The 14,180-nt window shown below is 39.0% G+C and overlaps 1 long non-coding RNA gene across 1 annotated transcript; it reads left to right on the forward strand.

The window, feature by feature from the left end:
• Positions 1-12,751: 12,751 nt before the first annotated feature.
• Positions 12,752-13,946, forward strand: LOC149492714 (uncharacterized). The gene is made up of 2 exons (XR_016318925.1): positions 12,752-12,824; positions 13,637-13,946. It is a non-coding gene; the product is annotated as an uncharacterized LOC149492714 (long non-coding RNA).
• Positions 13,947-14,180: the final 234 nt, after the last annotated feature.

Genomic DNA, 14,180 nt, shown 5'->3' on the forward strand with positions numbered 1-14,180 from the left:
CTGACCAGCATAACATATCCCAAACTGCAAAATATGACTTATTCTTATACTTTGATTTGTTATTTAAAAATACAACGATTATTATTGAAATAACATAAAATTTTCACTTACCCGTATTCCGGTAAATAGTCGGTCATTTGTTGACTTAGACATAATTTTAGCAAAAAAAGTACCATAAATTAGGCATGGCCACCGCTTCGGTTCTAATCGGAATCGAACCGTACTGTAGACGAACCGAAACTGGATCGGAACCGGCAGTTCAAAATTTTGAACCGGAACCGGTGGGTCAAGGGCCGATTAAGGTTCATGTGAATGTTAAAAAATGAATCTGAACTCGCCCGGAACCGGCGGCTAACCGGCGGTTCCGGTCCGGTTCGAACCGGATGTACAAACAAAATTATTTATAGCTTAAAATTTTTTTGAAATTTTTTATAAAAAAATTTATATCACTTTATTTGATTGTAGTTGACTTGATTTGATTTATGATGAAGAGAAGTACAATGATACATAATTTATAAAAAGTGGTGAAAAAAAGTACACATGATTTGACTTAATTTGTACAAAAAATGGTACATGAATAGTTGATTTGTAAAAAAAAAAAAAAAAAATTTATGGGTAAATGAAACAACCTGAATTTTTTATTTTCAAAGATTTTCCAATTAAATTTAATAAACCGACAGCCTGGAAATTTATTTCAATATTTTAATGCGAACACTGTGAGAAACCGAACCGAAAACTGATTGAAAAAGCCAAAAACCAAATGAAAACCAAAGATTTGGGTCGAATCAAACCGAATCGAACCGGTTTGACCCAAACCATCTAGAAAATTCCTTTTTTTTTTTATCTCCAGCGCGCGCTGCACCTCTACTCCTCACCCTCACCAGCGCCTCAACTCCACTCCACCGACACAGCCACCGCGCCTCCTCCTCCCTTCTTCTTCTTCTTCTTTCTTTCTTTCTTTCTTCTTCCCTGCGTCTGTCTGCGTGTGACTGGCGAGAGACAGCAGATCTGTCGCGCGCCACCCAGCCCTCGCGGGCCACCTCGCCGCCACTCCACACCGCCAGTTGCACCGCCTCACTGCTCCTTCGCGCGCCACTGCCAGTAGCTCCGCCCTCTGCCAGATTGCGCAGCACACGGCAGCAGCACAGTCTCTGCCTTGTTGCGCCACCACCGTGCCCTGCTGATCCGCCACAACAGATCGCGCCTCTGCCGCCGCTCCAGCGTGCCTCCGACCACCAACAGCCACTGCTCTCCGATCTGGCACGCGTGAAAATCCCCGATCTAGCGAAATTCGACAAAAGATTATATTTTGGGGTAATAAAATTAATGCTACTAATTTTAGTTACTTAAATTAATTTTATTATTGTAGTTAATTAATTTAGTTAATTTAATTTAGTAATTGTGAGTAGTTAAATTAAGTTCATTTAATTTTCAGTATTGATTTATAATATAAATGTTGATTCACTTAAAATCCTTTGATTAATTTATTGAGGAATTTTGACGATAATATCATGAATGGAATGAAATGAAGAATTGAGAATTAAAGGTAATGTTGATATTGATTTTCAGATGGAGGATGAGAAAATTGAATTGATTGATTGATTGCCCGATGGATGGGCTGTGTGGTTTGGAGTTATTAGATAAATTGTTGATATTTTAATAGGTGGATAATCCAATTTTTAGGGGTGATGCTGCCGAAATTTCGGTAGAAATAAAATGAATTTCGGTAGCAAATAAAATTCATTATAGAAATTTAATTATTTACAGAGAGTAGAAAATAATAGAAAATAAAATAGATTTCAAAAGAAATAAATCAAATAGAGTTCGGTTGTAACAGACTGATTTTTCTTTTAGTGTCGGTAATAGTGATTTACCGGTCTGTGAATAGTACCATCGGTCCGGGACTTGGTATTATTTTAGTCCGGAAAAATTACTATGCATAGTTAATATTTTATTTACTATTTTAGGAGCATGTTTGCATGATTTAGGTGGGTAGAAAATATTTAATGAATATTTTTGGAGAGTTTATGTATTAAATGCATAATATTTCTAGTGTGGTATATTAAGAAATAAATGAGGAATTATTTTTAGTGGAGTTCATTTAATTAATTGTTGGAGTTAAATAAGAAGTAGAAGAGATTTATTTGAGGAATATTTAGAGCCATTGGATGAGATTACTTAGGACTTGATCTTAGCCACACATTTGACATGAAATTTGGAAGTCAAATTTGACTTTGGCACTTAAAGTAAACACCACAACACTTTTTGTTTTCTTCTCTTCTCTTCTCCACGCCATTTCCATCTTCTTCCTTCTTCTTTCATTTTCTTCATTTTCTTACCTCCAAATTTACCACCAAACTACCTAATTAAACCATAGATTAGTACTTAATCCTTAAGAATTAAGAAGTAGAAGTTGAGTTTGGTGATTAAAAGCAAAGAGAAGTGAAGTTACCATTGAAGCAAGTAAGTTGTGGTTTTTGAGTTTTGTGAATTGTTGAGTAGAATTCATGGTTTAGACATGTTATTGATGCATTAAATTATGCTCCAACTATTTCTTTTGTCAAGTTTTGCTTGTAATGTTGATTTTTCATGCTTTGAAGAGGTTGGAGAACCATCCTCAAAGGGGAAAGAGAAAGCCAAGGAGTAAGGCTTTCCAAGCTTAATCAAGCTTGTTAATAAGGTTAGTGCAATCATAATTTCACTTGTTTAAGTTGTTTTACATGGTTAGGGTTTTGAATATATTTTGGGAACTTTGTATGTTTTGTTGAAATTGCTGAATTTTAATGTGAGATGTGTTCTGCCGTGGGATTGGAACTCATTTTTGACCCCCTTTATACTTCCCATTTGTTTCTGACTTCTTCATGAAAGTTGTAGCTCTATTTCTCAGCTTTCCAAAACATATTCTTATGTCTAATTCCAATACTTGTAGCTCAACTTATGATTGAAATACCAAAACTGGTTCTGTTATGATGTCTTACCTGTCTATCCGAAATGATTGTCCATTTTGACCACTCAATTGGCAAAATAACGTTTTATGTTCTTCATAAAAGTTATATCTTTACTTCTTATCTTTCCAACCCATCCTCTTGTGTCCAAATTGGATATACATAGCTCAACTTATGGCTGAAACACCCAAACTGACTCTGTTGTGTCGGGCCACATGCATTACTAAATTGAGTGCCCATTTTGACCACTATAATGATAAGATTAGGTTCTGAGTTCTTCATAAAAGTTGTTGCCCTGTGTCTTGAGAATTCTCTCGTTCTCGATTAGTTTCATTTGAGTGTTTGGTGAAGTAGGAATTCAAGAAACATTGGACTTGGTTCTGCTGAATCAGGTCTGATCTGTTGGTCTGTGTTCTGAGCTTTTCTTTGCTATCTTACTGTGTGATCTGGGCTGTGGTCCCTTCTGAACATTTGTATAATTTTGTCTTAGCTTTCTAATGAACCTGATTTCATTCAATTTGGAGACCCCTAAGTCAACTTATGTGTTAAAAACCCTGCAAAGGTCAAGTTTATGAAAATGCTGAAAAGTTCTTGATTTATGTACTTTTATACTATCTTAAGTATATATACATCTATAGTGTTTTGAGTAAAAATTTTGAACTGATGAGTACTAAATGAAGAGGTTTTGACTAAGAATTATTGCTTTTGTGAAAGAATGATTTTGATTTGGGCTCTACTATGCATGATTGAGACGTGGTATGATGAGATGGATTTTCTTATTGTGAAGCTATGATCATATGCTAGGGTTATCAGCCCTTATAAATGGGCGGACGCGCTTATTTGTGTGATGGGGTGGTGCTTTCATAGGCCACGGTGGTGCTTTCATAGGCCACGATTGTGTGATGGGGGTGGTGCTTTCATAGGCCACGGTGGTGCTTTCATAGGCCACGAGTATGTGATGGGGGTGGCGCTAACATAGGCCACGATCAAATCTGCTTATGTTCATTCTGCATGAGTATGAGCCTTAACGAAAAAAAATGAAATTTTATTGTTGCTATAAAAGAATGAAGACATATTTGTATTTATAATCTTCTCATTGCTTTCAAAGTATTTGAATTAAATGAATGCGATTTCTGTATTTATATAGTTGAGTAATTTAAGTTTTGCCTTGGCTATTTTTGTTAATTAAATTGTTGGTTATTTAGCACCCCTGAGTCTTCCACTCAGCGCGTTGATTTTTATCACGCGCAGGTTAGGAGCGGAGGGTGTTCTTCAAGACCAGAGGACAAGCATCAGAGTAGAGATCACATTTTGGGTAGGATATTTTGTAAATGGTGATTTTTGGCATGTATATAAAGATTGTATTATGGAGGTTGTATATAATAAGTTTATAATGTATTAAGAGTTATGATTATTGAAGGAAATAACATCTTATTATATTTTTGGTGTATGATGATTATATATTCCTTGAAAGGAATGTGTTTAGACTATGATGCGTATGTTGATGGATATTTAGAAGTGCTTGTGGTATGTTATGTTGAATTGGAGTTTTGGGGTTTGGAGAAAATTGGAAGTGTGTATATTTTCTTTGTGTGGCAAGTTAATTTTTAGGGGAAACTCTTGCGAAATTTTCGTAGGAATTTCCTTAAATATTATTTTCGTTAACAAAAAAAAAAAAAAAAAAAAAAAACAAAATGTTAATTACTTGCCTCCTTATGAAAATTTAACCACTTCTAATTTGTGATCTAGCTTTAATAAGTGACATAAGACGGTGCTCCGGCACCGATTGTGGCATCCGCCGTCTGGTTCTTCGGGATTGGCCGGTGGGTGTTACATTTTGTGGTATCAGAGCATAGGTTTAGACGATTTTAGGATATATTATTTGGTATGAGAGTTTATCCGATTTGGAGTCATGATATAAGTGATTTAAGTTAAATACATGCCATATTAGTCTATTTTGGGAATTTCTCTCTGATGCGAATCCGCTGGTCTTTGTAGGTATTTAGTGATGTCTCAGCGCCTACCGGATGAGGAGGTGGACAGTTATGTCCCTCCAGAGGGTGCTATGTTAGAGGGCGATAGGCCAGCCGGTGGTGATGCTGGTGGGATTTTGGGTTCCGATGCAGAGCGCGCCTCAGCTGTAGGGCAGGCTACTGCGGGTCCTGCGGGTCCTGATCAGGGTGATTTGGTACAGCAGTTGGTAGCTGCATTGAGGCAGGCTGCGGGAGCTGTTCCCCAGGCTCTAATCGCACCAGCCCCTGTTCCAGTTCATACCCCGGTAGAGAGACTGAGGAAGTATCGTGTTGAGGATTTTATGGGTCGGAGAGATGATGATCCTTCTGTAGCAGAATTTTGGCTCCAAGCTACAGAGAGGGTTTTGGACCAGATGCAGTGTACTCCTGCAGATAGATTGATTTGTGCTGTTTCCTTGCTAAAGGAAGAGGCTTACCTATGGTGGGAGTCTATGGTGAAGACAGCGAGAGCTGAGGATGTTACTTAGGAGTTCTTTCTCTCTGCTTTTCGGGAGAAATATGTAGGGGAGTTATACACGGATCAGAGGATAGCAGAGTTCCTTGAGCTTAGGCAGGGACGGATGACTGTCTCCGAGTATGAGCGGGAGTTTCTGCGGTTGAGTAGGTATGCTTCTAAGTTGGTCCCTACTGAGGCAGATCGGTGTAAGCGGTTTCGGAAGGGGTTACTGGATGAGTATAGGATGCACTTGACATCCCAGCCTCACACTACATTAGCTGGTTTGGTGAAGGCTGCTATAGAGCTTGAGCTTATTCGGAATGAGAGACAGGCCAGAGGTCAGAGGATCCAGCAGAGCAGTCAGTGTAAGATATTTCAGAGTGCTACGTTTGGACAGACTTCAGGGGTCCAGTCTAGTAGCAAGAGATTTAGAGGCGGACCGCAGATGGGGGCCAGACCGGGCCAGACAGTTGGTCGGGGTATAGTTTCGAGATCAGCTCCTCCGGTTTCATCTGTTGCTAGTGGTGGAGGTACTGCATGGTCAGGTCTACCAATTTGCAGTCAGTGTGGCAGGAGACATATTGGGGTGTGTTGGAGAGCTACGCGAGCTTGCTATAGATGTGGATCCACTGAGCATATAATTAGGGATTGTCCTATGACTGTGACTCATCCAGCTCACCAGGTTGGGAGGCCAGCTCCCTATGTTCAGAGAGGCAGAGGTAGAGGCCGTAGTGAGGGATATGGTACTAGGAGTGAGAGACCCGTGTCTGAGACTGTGGAGAGACCAGAGGCTAGAGCACAGGCGAGAGCTTATGCCATCAGGACCAGGGAGCAGCGGGATGCGCCGGACGTCATTGCAGGTACCTTCTCTATCTTTGACACTTTTGTACTTGCTTTGATTGATCCGGGCTCCACACATTCATACTTATGCACACATGTGAGTAGACTGGGTAGTATGCATGCTGATACATTAGAGCACAACGTTGAGGTTACTAGCCCTTTGGGTCAGAGTGTAGTAGTTGATCGGGTGTATAGAGATTGCCCTGTAGCCATTCATGGGTATGTATTTCCGGGTGATTTGATAGAGTTGCCTTTTCGGGAGTATGATGTGATATTGGGTATGGATTGGTTGTCTAGACATGGGGTCATTGTTGATTGTAGACGTAAGAGGATTACGCTTCAGACTCCGTCTGAAGAGGAGATTGTAGTTGTGGGGGAGAGGTCGGATTACCTCTCTAACGTTATTTCTGCTTCTACTGCGAGAAGACTGATCCATCATGGTTGTGAGGCCTACTTAGCCTGTGTACTTGCTCCAGAGTCAGAGTCTCCTAGTGTCCATGATATACCCACAGTATGTGATTTTCCGGATGTGTTTCCAGAGGAGTTGCCTGGTTTACCTCCTGAGAGAGAGGTTGAGTTTGGTATTGAGGTTATGCCTGGTACTGCACCGATATCCATTGCTCCGTATCGGATGACACCTGCTGAATTGAAAGAGTTAAAGATACAGATTCAGGAGTTGCTTGATAAGGGTTTTATTCGTCCTAGTGTATCTCCATGGGGTGCTCCAGTATTGTTTGTAAAGAAGAAGGATGGCTCACTTAGGTTGTGTGTTGATTACAGACAACTTAACAAAGTTACTGTGAAGAATCGATATCCATTGCCTCGGATAGATGATTTGTTTGATCAGTTGAGAGGGGCTAGTGTATTCTCGAAGATAGATCTGAGATCAGGTTATCATCAGCTAAGGGTGAAGGGATCAGATGTACCTAAGACTGCTTTCAGGACATGCTATGGTCACTATGAGTTCTTAGTGATGCCATTTGGGTTGACTAATGCTCCAGCAGTGTTTATGGACCTGATGAACCAGATCTTCCATCCTTATTTGGATCAGTTTGTGGTGGTTTTTATTGATGATATTTTGGTGTACTCTCCGACTAGAGAGGATCATGATCATCACCTACGAACAGTTCTGCAGACCTTGAGAGACCGACAGTTGTATGCCAAGCTCAGTAAGTGTGAATTTTGGTTGACTGAGATTGCTTTCTTAGGGCATGTTGTTTCTGCAGAGGGTATTCGGGTGGACCCGAAGAAGATTGAGGCAGTGCTTGATTGGAAGCCACCTACGAATGTCACAGAGATTCGCAGTTTCTTAGGTTTGGCTGGATATTACAGGAGGTTTGTCAAGGGGTTTTCTCTTATTGCAGCCCCTTTGACTAGACTTCTCCATAAGGATGTCCGTTTTGAGTGGACTGATAGATGCCAGAGTAGCTTTGAGAAGCTTAAGGCGATGCTTACTGAGGCTCCAGTTTTGACACAGCCAGCTCCAGGCAGACCATATGATGTTTATAGTGATGCTTCGCATAATGGTTTGGGTTGTGTGCTTATGCAGGAGGGCAAGGTGATTGCTTATGCTTCCCGGCAGCTGAAGCCACATGAGAAGAACTACCCTACCCATGATTTGGAGTTAGCAGCTATTGTGTTTGCCTTGAAAATTTGGAGACATTACTTATATGGTGAGAAATGCCACTTGTATACGGATCATAAGAGCCTTAAGTATTTGCTTACACAGAGAAAGCTTAACCTGAGGCAGCGCAGATGGTTAGAGCTACTTAAGGACTATGAGTTCACTATTGATTACCACCCGGGTAGAGCTAATGTAGTGGCAGATGCACTCAGTAGAAAGGCATTAGTTGCTCTTCGTGCTATGAATGCACACTTAACTGTGACTAGAGATGGTGCTCTTGTAGCAGAGCTTATGGTGAAACCTAACCTACTGCAGCAGATTAGAGATGCACAGCAGGGTGATGAGACTATTGCCTTGTGGAAAGGCCTAGTTAGAGAGGGTAAGAAGAAGGGATTTGAGATTAGAGAGGACTGCTTGTACTTTGGGGATCGGATTTGTGTGCCTAAAATTTCAGAGTTGAGTAAGAGTATCTTAAAGGAAGCTCATAGTAGTCCCTATGCTATGCATCCTGGCAGTAATAAGATGTATCATGATTTGAAATCACACTATTGGTGGCCGGCGATGAAGAGGGATATCACAGATTATGTGTCGAGGTGTTTGACATGCCAGCAAGTGAAAGCAGAGCATCAGTTTCCTTCCGGTTTGTTACACCCTACTTCTATTCTGGAGTGGAAATGGGATAGGATTACCATGGATTTTGTGATTGGGTTGCCTCCTACACCTAGAAAGAAAGATGTTGTATGGGTAATAGTTGATAGACTAACTAAGTCGGCACACTTTCTTCCTGTTAGGACTGACTTCACCATGGAGCAGTATGCAGAGCTTTATATAGATGAGATAGTGAGATTACATGGGGTTCCTTCTTCCATCATTTCAGATAGAGATCCGAGATTTACTTCTAGATTTTGGAAGAAGCTACATGAGGCCTTGGGTGCTAAGCTGAATTTCAGCACAGCTTTTCATCCTCAGACTGATGGTCAGTCAGAGCGGGTTATTCAGATTTTGGAGGATATGTTAAGAGCTTGTGCTATTGAGTTTGAGGGCAGTTGGGAGAAGTACATTCGACTTACTGAATTTGCCTACAATAACAGTTATCAGTCGAGCATTCAGATGGCTCCCTTCGAAGCACTATATGGCAGGAGATGTAGGACTCCACTGTGTTGGTCGGAATTGAGTGAGGGTAAGATTATAGGTCCAGATTTGATTTGAGACACAGAGGATAAGGTCAGAATTATCAGAGATAGATTGAAAGCAGCTTCAGATCGTCAGAAATCTTATGCGGATTTGAAGAGGAAAGATATAGAGTATGCAGTGGGAGATAAGGTTTTCCTTAAGGTATCTCCGTGGAAAAAGATATTGAGATTTGGAAGAAAGGGTAAGCTTAGTCCTAGGTTCATTGGTCCATATGAGATCATTGAGCATGTGGGTCCATTAGCCTATAGACTAGCTTTACCATCAGACCTGGATAGGATACATAATGTTTTCCACGTGTCTATGTTGAGGAGGTATCGGTCCGACCCATCACATGTGATACCAGTTGATTCTGTTACCATAGAGCCAGATTTGACTTATGAGGAAGAACCAGTGAGGATACTTGCGAGGGAAATCAAGGAACTAAGGAATAAGAGAATTCCTTTGGTAAAGGTCCTTTGGAGAAACCATAAGACCGAGGAAGCTACATGGGAAAGTGAAGATATTATGAGACAACAGCATCCTCAGTTATTTACACCAGGTAAATTCGAGGACGAATTTCATTTAAGGGGGGGAGAACTGTAACAGACTGATTTTTCTTTTAGTGTCGGTAATAGTGATTTACCGGTCTGTGAATAGTACCATCGGTCCGGGACTTGGTATTATTTTAGTCCGGAAAAATTACTATGCATAGTTAATATTTTATTTACTATTTTAGGAGCATGTTTGCATGATTTAGGTGGGTAGAAAATATTTAATGAATATTTTTGGAGAGTTTATGTATTAAATGCATAATATTTCTAGTGTGGTATATTAAGAAATAAATGAGGAATTATTTTTAGTGGAGTTCATTTAATTAATTGTTGGAGTTAAATAAGAAGTAGAAGAGATTTATTTGAGGAATATTTAGAGCCATTGGATGAGATTACTTAGGACTTGATCTTAGCCACACATTTGACATGAAATTTGGAAGTCAAATTTGACTTTGGCACTTAAAGTAAACACCACAACACTTTTTGTTTTCTTCTCTTCTCTTCTCCACGCCATTTCCATCTTCTTCCTTCTTCTTTCATTTTCTTCATTTTCTTACCTCCAAATTTACCACCAAACTACCTAATTAAACCATAGATTAGTACTTAATCCTTAAGAATTAAGAAGTAGAAGTTGAGTTTGGTGATTAAAAGCAAAGAGAAGTGAAGTTACCATTGAAGCAAGTAAGTTGTGGTTTTTGAGTTTTGTGAATTGTTGAGTAGAATTCATGGTTTAGACATGTTATTGATGTATTAAATCATGCTCCAACTATTTCTTTTGTCAAGTTTTGCTTGTAATGTTGATTTTTCATGCTTTGAAGAGGTTGGAGAACCATCCTCAAAGGGGAAAGAGAAAGCCAAGGAGTAAGGCTTTCCAAGCTTAATCAAGCTTGTTAATAAGGTTAGTGCAATCATAATTTCACTTGTTTAAGTTGTTTTACATGGTTAGGGTTTTGAATATATTTTGGGAACTTTGTATGTTTTGTTGAAATTGCTGAATTTTAATGTGAGATGTGTTCTGCCGTGGGATTGGAACTCATTTTTGACCCCCTTTATACTTCCCATTTGTTTCTGACTTCTTCATGAAAGTTGTAGCTCTATTTCTCAGCTTTCCAAAACATATTCTTATGTCTAATTCCAATACTTGTAGCTCAACTTATGATTGAAATACCAAAACTGGTTCTGTTATGATGTCTTACCTGTCTATCCGAAATGATTGTCCATTTTGACCACTCAATTGGAAAAATAACGTTTTATGTTCTTCATAAAAGTTATATCTTTACTTCTTATCTTTCCAACCCATCCTCTTGTGTCCAAATTGGATATACATAGCTCAACTTATGGCTGAAACACCCAAACTGACTCTGTTGTGTCGGGCCACATGCATTACTAAATTGAGTGCCCATTTTGACCACTATAATGATAAGATTAGGTTCTGAGTTCTTCATAAAAGTTGTTTCCCTGTGTCTTGAGAATTCTCTCGTTCTAGATTAGTTTCATTTGAGTGTTTGGTGAAGTAGGAATTCAAGAAACATTGGACTTGGTTCTGCTGAATCAGGTCTGATCTGTTGGTCTGTGTTCTGAGCTTTTCTTTGCTATCTTACTGTGTGATCTGGCTGTGGTCCCTTCTGAACATTTGTATAATTTTGTCTTAGCTTTCTAATGAACCTGATTTCATTCAATTTGGAGACCCCTAAGTCAACTTATGTGTTAAAAACCCTGCAAAGGTCAAGTTTATGAAAATGCTGAAAAGTTCTTGATTTATGTACTTTTATACTATCTTAAGTATATATACATCTATAGTGTTTTGAGTAAAAATTTTGAACTGATGAGTACTAAATGAAGAGGTTTTGACTAAGAATTATTGCTTTTGTGAAAGAATGATTTTGATTTGGGCTCTACTATGCATGATTGAGACGTGGTATGATGAGATGGATTTTCTTATTGTGAAGCTATGATCATATGCTAGGGTTATCAGCCCTTATAAATGGGCGGACGCGCTTATTTGTGTGATGGGGTGGTGCTTTCATAGGCCACGGTGGTGCTTTCATAGGCCACGATTGTGTGATGGGGGTGGTGCTTTCATAGGCCACGGTGGTGCTTTCATAGGCCACGAGTATGTGATGGGGGTGGCGCTAACATAGGCCACGATCAAATCTGCTTATGTTCATTCTGCATGAGTATGAGCCTTAACGAAAAAAAATGAAATTTTATTGTTGCTATAAAAGAATGAAGACATATTTGTATTTATAATCTTCTCATTGCTTTCAAAGTATTTGAATTAAATGAATGCGATTTCTGTATTTATATAGTTGAGTAATTTAAGTTTTGCCTTGGCTATTTTTGTTAATTAAATTGTTGGTTATTTAGCACCCCTGAGTCTTCCACTCAGCGCGTTGATTTTTATCACGCGCAGGTTAGGAGCGGAGGGTGTTCTTCAAGACCAGAGGACAAGCATCAGAGTAGAGATCACATTTTGGGTAGGATATTTTGTAAATGGTGATTTTTGGCATGTATATAAAGATTGTATTATGGAGGTTGTATATAATAAGTTTATAATGTATTAAGAGTTATGATTATTGAAGGAAATAACATCTTATTATATTTTTGGTGTATGATGATTATATATTCCTTGAAAGGAATGTGTTTAGACTATGATGCGTATGTTGATGGATATTTAGAAGTGCTTGTGGTATGTTATGTTGAATTGGAGTTTTGGGGTTTGGAGAAAATTGGAAGTGTGTATATTTTCTTTGTGTGGCAAGTTAATTTTTAGGGGAAACTCTTGCGAAATTTTCGTAGGAATTTCCTTAAATATTATTTTCGTTAACAAAAAAAAAAAAAAAAAAAAAACAAAACAAAATGTTAATTACTTGCCTCCTTATGAAAATTTAACCACTTCTAATTTGTGATCTAGCTTTAATAAGTGACATAAGACGGTGCTCCGGCACCGATTGTGGCATCCGCCGTCTGGTTCTTCGGGATTGGCCGGTGGGTGTTACATCGGTAGAGAAATAAAATTTATTATAAAAAAGAAATTGATATCGAGATTAGATTACGTAGAAAAATTAAGAGTTTAAATTAAAATTCTAAGAGTGGTAAAGAAATACTTTATCTGATATAGTTACTTTTTTTTTGTGTCATTCTTAAATTTCTTAGATCGCCCGGGTCCATCTAGTGCTCCTCCAGGACAGAATCAAAGCTAGAACTTCGCTCTCCATCACAGTGAGTAATAATAAATAATGCAGATCAACATGCATTTGCATAGCATTTTTTTTACAAACCTTATTTATGGTATAATTGTATATTTGGATGGATTTGGTGTAATGCGTTGAAAGAATTGTTTGATTACTTGTGCTGTGCATATACTGTGCCTTGTTTGTGTGGAATTGGGATGAAGTGGGTCACCATGGGTTTGTGAGATTGTTTCTGTTATATGGATCCTGATTCTGATTTCTGTTATATTCTGATTCTGTTATATGGATCCTGATTCTATTTCTGTTAGCCGGGTAAATGGGAGATCGGCGCCCCCGTGTGCACCTGATAATTCTGTTTATTCTGAAACCACAGGATGGCCGCTTGTTGTTGCGCACCTGAAAATCTAGATTTGATTGCAGCCCGCAGGGTGGCCTCCTGTTGTGAGCGCTTGATGATCTAGATTGGAAGGAGACCACCGGGTTGCCTCCTGTTGGTATGGAAAAGAAAGAGAGAATGGAAAAACAATGAGAGGGCTGGTCAAGTGAGGATTAGACCGGTCGGCCAGTATGGGGGATTGGCTCCCTGGTGCACATGTGAGAGGATGAGCCATGTGGGAGGACGGCTCATCGGGGGTTCGGTGACTCCACTGACTAATTTCCACGTGATGTGATTATTTGAAGGTGATATTGTTTGTGGGTGCTGATGTAATGTCATATGATTGAATGTTGTGTGTTCATTCAGTATACTAGGGTGCATTTTGCTTGACTGTATGTGGTGTGTATTATTTATTATTATTCACTGAGTTGCAAAACTCACCCCCTTCTCTCCAAACCTCCCAGGTACTAGGAAGCAGCTGATTTGACTGAAGCTCTGCAATCTTCTCCGCAGAGTTATAAATGTAAATTTTATATTTCTGTTATTTAATTTTGGATGTATAAGTTACTCTATTATCAGATTATTATTGAACTCCGCAGTTATAGGGTTGTGTATTACTATTGGACTTATTGTTAACACTACACTCTAAATTAAATATTATGTAATTAGCTGCAGGTGAACCAGTAAGCCCATAGTGTGATTATAATTTATTGTGAATAGGCCCTGGTTAGATATTATGTGTTAATTGAGATTGAGGCTTACTGTTTTGATGAATTAATTGGGCAAGATAGGTAGACAGATTGGATAATTTAGGCTTACTACGGGCCTCGGGGCCTTAAGCTTACCTGGGCCCTAGTGCCGGTCCGGCCCACGGAAACGTGTCGTGACAGTAAAAAAGAAGGTACAAACGGCTAGTTTTTGAGATTTGAGGTGACTTTTATTTTTTTTTTAAATAAATTTTATTTATTTTTAATCAATTATTTATTTATTTATTATAATTTACTAAAT

This window comes from Jatropha curcas, chromosome 11, assembly GCF_041381405.1.
Source record: "Jatropha curcas cultivar XTBG-Jc1 chromosome 11, XTBG_Jcur_1.0, whole genome shotgun sequence".
NCBI classification, from domain to species: Eukaryota; Viridiplantae; Streptophyta; class Magnoliopsida; order Malpighiales; family Euphorbiaceae; genus Jatropha; species Jatropha curcas.